Below are 9671 nucleotides of genomic sequence, written 5' to 3'. Positions count from 1 at the left end.
AAAAGTACAACAGCAAGCGATCAAAAAGGCGTTTGCCCACCAAAATAGTACCAATCTAACCGACACCTCATCCCGCAAAAAAAGAGCACCTACCTAAAAAAAAAAAAAATTATATGGCTCAGAATTTGGAGACATTAAAACATCATTTTTTTGTTTGAGAAAACTTACATAAATAAAAAAAAAGTATACATATTTGGTATCGCCGCGTCCGTATCGACCGGCTCTATAAAAATATCACATGACTTAACCCCTGAGATGAACACCGTAAAAAAGATTAAATAAAAACTGAGCTAAATAAACCATTTTTTGTCACCTTACATCACAAAAAGTGTAATAGCAAGCGATCAAAAAGTCACACGCACCCCAAAATAGTGCCATTAAAACCGTCATCTCATCCTGCAAAAATCATACCCTACCCTACCCAACCCAAGGTAATCACCCAAAAACTGAAAAAATTATGGCTCTCAGACTATGGAAACACTAAGACATGACTTTTTTTGTTTAAAAAAAAAAAGTATACATATTAGGTATCGCCGCATCCGTGACAACCTGGTCTATAAAAATATTACATGATCTAACCTGTCAGATGAATGTTGTAAATAGCAAAAAATAAAAACAGTGCCAAAACAGCTATTTCTTGTTATCTTGCCTCACAAAAAGTGTAATATAGAGCAACCAAAAATCATATGTACCCTAAACTAGTACTAACAATACTGCCACCCTATCCCGTAGTTTCTAAAATGGGGCCACTTTTTTGTAGTTTCTACTCTAGGGGTGCATCAGGGGGGCTTCAAATGGGACATGGTGTCAAAAAAAAAAACAGTCCAGCAAAACCTGCCTTGTAGCCGGAAAAAATTAAAATGGAAAATCTGCCAAAAAAGTTAAATATTGAAATTGTATCTCTATTTTCCATTAATTCCTGTGGAACATCTAAAGGGTTTACAACGTTTGTAAAATCAGTTTTGAATACCTTGAGGGGTGTAGTTTCTTAGATGGGGTCACTTTTATGGAGTTTCTACTCTAGGGGTGCATCAGGGGGCTTCAAATGGGACATGGTGTCCAAAAAAACAGTCCAGCAAAACCTGCCTTCCAAAAAACGTATGGCATTCCTTTCCTTCTGCGCCCTGCCGTGTGCCCGTACAGCGGTTTACGACCACATATGGGATGTTTCTGTAAACTACAGAATCAGGGCCATAAATATTGAGTTTGGTTTGGGTGTTAACCCTTGCTTTGTAACTGGAAAAAAAATTATTAAAATTAAAAATCTGCCAAAAAAGTGAAATTTTAAAATTGTATCTCTATTTTCCATTAAGTCTTGTTGAACACCTAAAGGGTTAAAGTTTGTAAAATCAGTTTTGAATACCTTGAGGGGTGTAGTTTATAGAATGGGGTCATTTTTGGGTGGTTTCTATTATGTAAGCCTCGCAAAGTGACTTCAGACCTGAACTGGTCCCTAAAAATTGGGTTTTTGAAAATTTCTGAAAAATTTCAAGATTTGCTTCTAAACTTCTAAGCCTTGTAACATCCCCAAAAAATGAAATATCATTCCCAAAATGATCCAAACATGAAGTAGACATATGGGGAATGTAAAGTAATAACTATAATTGGAGGTATTACTATGTATTATAGAAGTAGAGAAATTGAAACTTGGAAATTAGCAATTTTTTACAAATTTTTGGTAAATTTGGTATTTTTTTTATAAATAAAAATGAATTTTTTTGACTGCATTTTACCAGTGTCATGAAGTACAATATGTGACGAAAAAACTATCTCAGAATGGCCTGGATAAGTCAAAGCGTTTTAAAGTTATCAGCACTTAAAGTGACACTGGTCAGATTTGCAAAAAATGCCCAAGTCCTTAAGGTGAAATAGGGCTGAGTCCTTAAGGGGTTAAGCACTTTATGATCTCTCTGAGAGGTATATCTGAGGTCTAACTAATAGTTCTACTTGCTGAATTTGGTCGCAATTAGCAGTATGCAGTTAGCAGTAACTATTTGCAGATTGGTTGATTATGATCTGGTATGGTTGTATGCAATTTGGATCGCAATATGGAATTTGAATTTGGAATGTGAACTTTGTAGTTTGCAATTGTATGGTATTTGCAATTCGTGGAACTGTGAGTAAACGCACATATAACTGGGTCAGTATACAGTTCTAATCACTATATTAACAGTAGGAACATTATATAACTGTTTTTAAGTAATGTCATAGCCAGACCCTTATTTCTGATATTTAAGGTCTCTATACTGACAGGGAGTGTTCCACAGAATTGGCGCAAAGCAAATGTGGTGCCAATATTCAAAAAGGGTCCAAAAACAGAGCCCGGAAACTAGGGTTGTTTTGATACCAAAATTTTTATTCGGTTTCGATACCATAAAAAAGTATTGCGATACTAGATACCATGCAAAAAAAATATAACACCAAAAAAAGCATCATGCATTCCGCATTTTGTGGAAAGGCCGGCCCATAATAGAACAGTTCTATCCTATTTTTTGGTCGAGGTGAATAAAAAAAATGGCGAATCGCGCAGTTTTTATTTTTATTTTTTCTGTTTTGGCGATCAATGACATTTTTTTTATATTTTAATAGTTTGGAGTTTTCAGATGTGGCAATATGTAATATGTTTATTTAGTTATTGTTTATATATTTTATATGTAAAATTGGGAAAGGGGGTGATTTATACTTTTTTATACATATATATAAATTATATATTTTGATAATTTTTTTTACCTTTTTTTTTTTTTTAAACTTTTTATTCAATAACTATTTCCCCTCTTAGGGGCCAGAACCTGGGATCTTTTAATCCCTTGTCCTGTTCACCCTGATAGAGCTCTATTAGGATGAATAGGACTTCACACTCTCCCTGCTGCCTTGTGCATAGTGCACACAGCAGTAGGGAGCTGACCATGGCAGCCAGGGCTTCAGTAGCATCCTGGCTGCCATGGTAACCGATCGGGGCAACAGGATTACACTTCTGGGGCTCCGATCGGAACTGCCACCAATGAGGAGGAGGGGAGGAAACCCTGTGGCCACTGCCACCAATGATTTTAATACTAGGGCGGAGAGGGGGGGAGGGCGCACTGCGCCACCAATGATAAAATAATTAACATTTAATACAGGAGGCGGGTGTGGTACCTGAGGGATTAACTGCCGCTAATCGCAGCTCCCCGCCAGCACCCGCCTCTGGGATTTGTATTAAAGAGGACCTTTGATCTGGTAAAAAATTCTGAACTAAGTATCATGATATGTACAGCGGCGCCCAGGGATCTCACTGCACTTACTATTGTCCCAAGGCGCCGCTCCATTCTCCCGCTATGTCCTCCGGTATCTTGGGGGACTTGGTTATACTTGGCGGAGACTGCCCCTGTTCTCCTGGGCGTCTCTTTCTCCCAGGCTTTAGCGCTGGCCAATCGCAGCACAAAGCTCACAGCCTGGCTGGGAGCTCTGCGCTGCGATTAACCAGCGCTACAGCCTGGGAGAAGGAGACGCCCAGGAGAACAAGGGTAGTCTCCGCCCAGTATAACCAAGTCCCCAAAGATACCAGGAGAACGGAGCAGCGCCCAGGGATAAAAGTAAGTGCAGTGAGATCCCTGGGCGCCACTGTACATATCATGATACTTAGTTCAGAATTTGTTGCCAGATAAAAGGTCCTATTTAAACATTTACTTTCATTGGTGGCAGCGGCACAGGGGGGAGGTAGAGACTGCTTCCTTCTCCCCTGTGCTGCTGAGGAGAACACAGAGCGCACTGAGAGCAGCCTAGTATTGAAAAAAGGCAAATCCTGGTATCGAGGTCGATACTAGGCAAAAGTATCGATTGGGTATCGAAAATTCGATACCCGAAACAACTCTACCGGAAACTATAGGTCGGTAAGTTTAACATCTGTCGAGGGAAAACTGAAGGTTTTCTAAGAAATGCTATCTTGGAGCACCTCAATGAAAATAAACAAATCACGCCATATCAGCATGGCTTCATGAGGGATCGGTCATGTCAAACTAATTTAATCGGTTTCTATGAGGAGTTAAGTTCTAGACTTGACAGCGGCGAATCAATGGATGTCATATATCTGGACTTCTCCAAAGCATTTGACACTATACCACATAAAAGGTTAGTATATAAAATGAGAATGCTCGGACTGGGAGAAAATGTCTGTATGTGGCTAAATAACTGGCTCATAATAGAAAACAGAGGGTGGTTATTAATGGTACACACTCAGATTGGGCCACTGTCAGTAGTGGAGTACCTCGGGGGTCAGTACTGGGCTTTATCCACTTCAATATAATTATTAATGATCTTGTAGAAGGCTTGCACAGTAAAATATCAATTTTTGCAGATGACACTTAACTGTGTCAAGTAATTGACACGGAAGAGGACAGTATACTGCTACAAATGGATCTGGTTAGATTGGAGGCTTGGGCAGAGAAGTGGCAGAAGAGGTTTAACACTGACAAATGTAAGGTTATGCACATGGGTAGGAGTAATACAAGTCACCCGTACATACTAAATGGTAAAACACAGGGTAACACTGACATGGAAAAGGATCTAGGAATTTTAGTGAACAGCAAACTAAGCTGTAAAAACCAGTGTAAGGCAACTGCTGCCAAGGCCAATAAGATAATGGGTTGCATCAAAAGGGGCATAGATGCCCGTGATGAGAACATAGTCCTACCACTTTACAAATCACTGGTCAGACAACATATGGAGTACTGTGTACAGTTTCTGGGCTCCTGTGAACAAGGCAGACATAGCAGAGCTGGAGAGGGTTCAGAGGAGGGCAACTAAAGTAATTACGGGAATGAGGGAATTACAGTACCCTGAAAAATTATCAACATTAGGGTTATTCACTTTAGAAAAAAGATGTATCAGGGGTCAGTACAGAGATCTCTCCCATCATCTATTTATCCCCAGGACTGTGACTGTGAAAAGGGGACATCCTCTGCGCCTCGGGAAAAGAAGGTTTGTACACAAACATAGGAGAGGATTCTTTATGGTAAGAGCAGTGAGACTATGGATCTCTCTGCCTGAGGAGGTGGTGTTGGTAAGTTCACTAAAAGAGATCAAGCTGGGCCTGGATATATTTCTGGAGTGTAATAATATTACAGGCTATAGCTAGTAGAGATGGGTCGTTGATCCAAGGAGTTATCTGATTGCCTGATTGGAGTCGGGAAGGAATTTTTTCCCCTTAAGTGGGGAAAATTGGCTTCTACCTCACAGATTTTTTTTTGGACTTCCTCTGCATTAACTTGCAGGATAACAGCCCGAACTGGATGGACAAATGTATTTTTTCGGCCTTATATACTATGCTACTATTTTGGCCTCTGCTTCCATAAAACACAGCTCTTAGTGAAGTGAATGTCTGTTCAGCTTCTCTCTCTGATGAATAATAATCTCTAGCAGCTCCTGCTAGGGAATTTTCCACACAGGCTGTGTGTGAGGGTGGCTGTGATTGGCCAAGACTCCTGCTGTGTGTGAGGTTGGCTGTGATTGGTCTAGACTCCTGCCAGCAACAACAGTTTAACTATATGCTTCCTGTTGTTTCTGCTGTGTCATTGAGCTTACCTCACATCCATATAATGAATCTTAAAAGGCATATTATCTTTTCTGCTTCTGTGAACACAATATATATATACTGTAACAGTTATATGACATGCAAACATGAAGTCACTGTAAATAACTCTGCTTTTGTGTTTAACACACAAACATAGGAATTGTATTAGGTTATTGACAGGTCTAGCTGTATAAACATATAAGCTATGTTAGCAACCTAGGACAGGTCTTAGCTGGCCAGCTACACTCCCACCAAAATTACCTATAATTCTATGTTTCAGTGGTAGAACTTAAACATTAATTTGAGGAATTTTCCATCAGGTTTTCAACTTCCAAGTGTCTTTTATCACTCTCAAGTAGAACAACTAACTTCTGTATAGGACGTTCCAACTTGAGTGGAGTAGTGAGACGTTTTCCCTTTTTGTCAAATTTTGAGTCTCCTATTTGTAACAACACTCTTCTTACTAGTTTGTCCTTATCCTTTCGAACTTCTAGAACTTTGGCCAATTTCCATTGACTCCTAGGTAAATCTTCTTCTTTCACTAACACTATGTCACCAACTTGGACATTTCTTCTGGGTGTTTGCCATTTACTTCTTAGCATAAGATTGGCTAAGTACTCTTTTCTCTATCTATTCCAAAACTGTTCTGATAGATATTGAACTCTTCGCCATCTCCTTTTAGCATATAAATCCTCTTTGGTGAACTTGCCAGATGGTGGCTGTATGTAATCAGACTTAATGAAGTAGATGGTTGGGAGTTAAAGGGTCCAAACTTGTTGGATCATTGATGTTATCAACTGTAAGTGGACGACTGTTAACAATAGACATTACTTCATAGAATAGGGTCCAAAGTGAAGCATCATCTATTCTTCTGGCATTTTTTTTCAACACTGAACTTAACACATTTCTTACAGTTCTGATTGGTCTTTCCCAAACTCCTGTATGGCTTGCATATGGAGCATTAATATGAGAATCACACTGTTTCTCTAGCAAATTCTCAGTTACCTTTTCTTTATCGATCTCTTTTAGAGCTTTCTTCAATTCATTGTTTGCTCCTAAAAAATTTGATCCTTAGTCAGATCTAAGCTCTCTGACAGTACATCTAATGGCTATAAAACATCTCAAGGAAAGATGAATACGTCAGTTGACATATCTTCTAACATTTACAGGTGAATTGGTCTGGAGCTTAGACATGTAAATATTAGTCCATATCGCTTGTACTCCTTGCGTTTCTGTTTGGTTATGAATAGGCCAAAACAATCAATTCCGCTATAAAGAAATGGTGGTGATAGGTTTACATGATATATCTGCCAATCTTTGTTCTTCGGTAGGTCTACGTGCCATTCTGCAGACTACACATTTACTTATATACTTTGCTTCCTTTCACTATCCAGTAACCATCTTCTCTCAAACAGCTTTGGGTAAAGCTTCTTCCCTGGTGCAAGGATTTGTTGTGGTAGTAATCAATAATCAATCTTGTTAAGTTAGAATTTTTGGGTAGAATTGCTGGATGCTTCACTCTGCTAGGTAACAATGCATTTTCCAGTCTCCCTTCCACCTTCAGTATACCATCCTGCAGAACAATATTAAGCTTGTACAATGGGTGGTTGTTTGGAAGCCTTTTAGGTTCTTGACTAAGTCTCTTCAACTCTTCACTGTAGAATCTCCACTGAATGAGTCTTATGACTCTTTCTTCAGCTTTCATTCTTTCTTCTACATTCAACAATTCCTTCTTTCTGATTCCCTTTGCCAAAAGTTGAATTTAAGCTACTACATTTATGACCGTATTCCATTTTGAACATCTGGCTAGTCTTTCAAGTATGTCATCATGACACTTGGCAGCAGTGTTCAATGTTTGTACAACTTTTACTTCTGGATCACCCATAGACAAATCTGTGTAACCTTTACTGGGCGTGATTTCCTTTTCCCTGTTACATTCAGGCCTCTTGAAGCATGATCTGCTGGGTTATGCTTTGTGTCAATGTGTTGCCAATTTTCTTTATTTGTTATTTCCCCAATTTTCTCAACTCTGTTGGCGACAAAGATATGGAATCTTTGAGCTTCGTTGTTTATGTATCCTAGGACAACTTGTGAGTCTGTCCAAAAATATTCTTCATCTATTTTCAACTCCAATTCTTCTCTCAGAAACTTGCTTACTGATGCTAAAACAACAGCTGCTGTCAGTTCAAGTCTTAGTATTGTCTGAATACTGGTAGGTGCAACTCTGGCTTTCCCCATAACCATGGCACAGTGTATCTTTTCTTCTCCTATCACTCTGATGTAGGAGCACTGACCATAACCATAACTACTGGCATCTGAAAAGTGCTGAAGTTCTATTTTCTTGTATTTTCCAAAATAATGAGGTGCAAAACATTTGGGTATCTGAACTTCTCTTAAGTTTTGCAAGTCTCTTATCCAAATCTCCCACCTTGGCCTCAAATTTTCAGGTATGGACTCGTCTTAGCTCAACTTATGTCTGCATAATTCTTGTAGTATTTATTTTGCTCTGAGGATTACTGGGGCCAAGAATCCCAATGGATCATATATAGAAGCCACTGCAGAAAGAATGGTGCGTCTAGTTGCAACTTTCCCTTCAATAGATACTTCAAAGAAAAACTTGTTATTCTCTACATTCCATCCCAATCCAAGTACGTTCTGAACTGGAAGATGATCATAATTGAGATCTACATTCTTCATTGTTGCTGCACGTTCAGAGTAACTGATGGATTCCAGTACCTCTCTGTTGTTTGAGATGAATTTGTGAAGGCGCAGGTTTCTTCTTGCGCATAACTCTTAACTTTTTTTCACTAGTTTGATTGCAGATTCTGTTGACTATAGACTTATAAGACCATCATCTACATAAAAGTTTCTCTTCAGAAAATTTGCTGCTTATGGGCAATTCTTTTCATTCTGATTGGCCAGGTACTTCATACCATAATTGGCGCATCCTGGAGATGATGCTGCTCCAAACAAGTGTACTTTCATTCTGTATTCTGCTGGCTCTGAATCTGTATCTCTGTCCTCCCACCATAGAAACCTCAGGAAGTCTCTATCTTCATTCTTCACATGAAACTGGTGGAACATCTTTTCAATGTCACACATGACTGCTACGGGATACTTTCTGAATCTACAGAGTACTCCAAGCAGAGTGTTTGCAAGATCTGGTCCTTTTAGTAGATGATTGTTCAATGCAACACCATCATACTTTTCTAAGCAATCAAATACCACTCTAATCTTATCTTGTTTCTTTGAGTGGTAGACACCTTGATGTGGGATGTACCACACTTCTTCTTTAGGTTGGTTATTAACTTTCTCTGCATGTCCTTCTTCAAGGATGCCTTCCATGAATTTCAAATAATCATTCTTCAGTTTGGGATCTCTTACCATTCTTTTCTTCAAACATTTTAATCTAGCTAGGGCAAGATTTCTGTTATTTGGCAGACGAGGTCATTCTCTAAAAGGTAAGGGCATTTCAAGATGACCTTGTTAATTCTGCTGAATACTTTCTTCTAGATTGTGTATGAACTTTATGTCTTCTTGGGATACACTCTTTTCTTTAGAACTTATGTCTGCAAAGTCGGATTCAAGGATCTTGATTACTTTTGCTGGACTTACAGTTGATAACTCTTGGACAGATATTTGATGACACAATTCTGTCACCTGTCTTGAGTTTGCAATCTGCTGGTTTCCTCCAACAACACCCCATCCTAGATCAGTTTGAACAGCGTAGGGTTCACCCTTTCCTCCTGTGATTACCCTTCATGGTACCAAGGCTTCAAGATAATCGTAGCCTATCAACAGTCCAACACCAAACTCCTTCAGCGGGGACATTTCATGAGATATGACAGATCCCAGGTGTTCCCATTTATGCAATCTCGATCTAGAGGTATATCGTCTTTTGTATAAGCTAGAAGTAGATCTAATGTAAAGTTTGAATGAAGTCCTCTAACTCTCAGCCCTTTGACTGTTCACTACTGTGTCTCTCCCCGTCATTGTGGTGAGTTTGAGCTTTACTGGTTCAGTAGCCACTTGTAATTTCTTGCAGATTCCTTGATCAATGAAGGTGACGTCACTCTGGGCATCCAGTAGCGCATTGGCATATACCTTCTTGTTCCTCCTTTTA

The sequence above is a fragment of the Bufo bufo genome, chromosome 1, assembly GCF_905171765.1.
Source record: "Bufo bufo chromosome 1, aBufBuf1.1, whole genome shotgun sequence".
Classification (NCBI taxonomy): domain Eukaryota; kingdom Metazoa; phylum Chordata; class Amphibia; order Anura; family Bufonidae; genus Bufo; species Bufo bufo.
This window is presented reverse-complemented; position numbering follows the sequence as displayed.